Source organism: Zerene cesonia, chromosome 16 (genome assembly GCF_012273895.1).
Source record: "Zerene cesonia ecotype Mississippi chromosome 16, Zerene_cesonia_1.1, whole genome shotgun sequence".
Lineage (NCBI taxonomy): Eukaryota > Metazoa > Arthropoda > Insecta > Lepidoptera > Pieridae > Zerene > Zerene cesonia.
This window is the reverse complement of record NC_052117.1, coordinates 9,196,748-9,198,931: the sequence shown is the minus strand read 5'-3', so window position 1 is coordinate 9,198,931 and position 2,184 is coordinate 9,196,748. Positions and strand designations below refer to the sequence as shown.

The 2,184-nt window shown below is 41.9% G+C and overlaps 1 protein-coding gene across 1 annotated transcript in view; it reads left to right on the top strand.

The window, feature by feature from the left end:
• The window catches only part of LOC119833085 (potassium voltage-gated channel protein eag-like), a 44,505-nt gene that overhangs the window by 15,895 nt on the left and 26,426 nt on the right, over positions 1 to 2,184 (top strand). The window lies entirely within an intron of this gene.

The window sequence follows — 2,184 nt, the reverse complement described above, 5'->3', positions numbered from 1 at the left end:
ACCTTCTGTACGCTCGCGCCCGCGCTCGCGCGCCTCTCGCCCGCCGCGCGCGCGACCCCCTCCTGCGCGACCCCTACTCTGCGCGACCACTACTCCGCGCGACCCCTACTCCGCACGACCCCCCACCCGCACGCCGCCTGCGCGAGGCGCGCGGGCGCGAGCTCATTCACGGGGACCGAACATCGCTCGATGGATGTCATTTCATCGTCATTAATTCTGTATCGGATCATTGCACGTTTGCGATAGTTAGACAGAAGGATATATACCTCGTTTTAAGCTGTAAAATATAGCGTTCCTCAATAAATGGTTACAATAATGAGTCCAGCTATGTACGCTCCTTGCTAGTATAAGTTTTTTTAGAATGTTCTATAAATATAAAATAATGCTGATGAGACACAACGGTTAGGTTAGGTTCGTTAGCGACTAGTACACTGCAGCACTCTAAACGCAATTCTTCCTAAGCTTCCAGATAACGCACACTGCTCTTCAGAACTCTATTTGCACTCTGTACTTATACTTTCCATATGTAACTCAATAATTGTAATCTGACGTGACGTGGCTCTAAAACATCGACCGTGAGTAATTGTGAGTATTCTATTCATATTATATCTGAGCACAATTATTTTCTTCAACTTTTATCTGATTATACAAAATATAATAGCTCAATTCACTTATTCACTGCAGATTTATTATTTTACTTATAACAAATCTTAATTAAAACATTTTTAGTTAAGCACCGATTATTACAGTACCATTCGCATTCGTTGGCAAATTATTGGTTGTGAACAAAACATAACAAAAACATAGCCTAATAACGTCGATAAAAAAATAATGAAATAACCGTCTTTGAACTATCTAAACATTTTTCAAGTGTATGCATGTCTAAAAATTATAATAATTCAACGAGCCTTACTTTAAGCCAGTCCTTTTCGGCACATCAAATCGTGTACCACATGAAATGGACACAGTAAAGTTTTAAAGTACAGTTTAATATAAAAGAGAGAGTCGGAAGGGACGTATGGCTTAAAGCATCGGTCGGGTACACCGCACGAGGACACGCCCACGCGTGGTCACGTGGACGGGAGTACGAGCCGCGTGGTGCGCAGGTGATGTCGCTGTCGGGCGACGTGCTGCCGCAGTACCGCCAGGAGGCGCCCAAGACGCCGCCGCACATCCTACTGCACTACTGCGCTTTCAAAGCCATCTGGGACTGGATCATCCTGTGCCTGACCTTCTACACGGCCATCATGGTGCCGTACAACGTGGCCTTCAAGAACAAGACGAGCGAGGACGTGTCGCTGCTCGTCATCGACTCGATCGTCGACGTCGTCTTCTTTATCGACATCGTGCTCAACTTCCACACGACCTTCGTGGGGCCCGGCGGCGAGGTGGTCAGCGACCCCAAAGTGATCCGCAAGAACTACTTCAAGTCCTGGTTTCTGATCGACCTCCTCTCATGTTTGCCTTACGACGTCTTCAATGCCTTCGACCACGACGAAGACGTGAGTGTTCCGTTTTATTTATTTAGGCAATAGATACACTTAAGTAAATTTTTCAGCGGCGGAATATAAAGGGAAAGAAAAGTGGGTGTCGAGACCAGTAGTGCCTCCAAATATCCAACACTTTTATTATCTATCTTCTGTATCTTAATCAATGAAATTGAAATTGTCTATCACATGTCTATCATAGCAAGCTTATGCATATTGTACTAGGCATTTAGTACATGCCTTCAGTAGTAAAAAATTTCCCATCTTAGGTGTACTTGAAATGAGAGCCGGAAGTAACAAAAAGACTTTAATCAAGACCAGTTGAGTTTTGTGTATAAAAATTTTCAATGTCAGTTGTAGTGCCTCCGATATTTACTCAAAATAAGTGGGTTTTCCTTTTTTTCACGAAGTATCGTTTAGTAACTTCGAGAACTTAGCTTTGTTAAGACCAAACATAATGTAATTCAATATTTTGTTGAAATAGTTATTGATTTCGAATATTTTTTTTTTCTACGACGGCAAAAGAAAAAATTTACAACGCTATCTGCACTGGTATATAACTTACACAATAGATATAATACATAAATGACACTAGATATAGGCAATAAAAGTCAAATCTTTCTTATACCTTTAAACGAGCAATTCTTGTATATATATATATATATATATATATAATTGGAATCTCGGAATCGGCTCC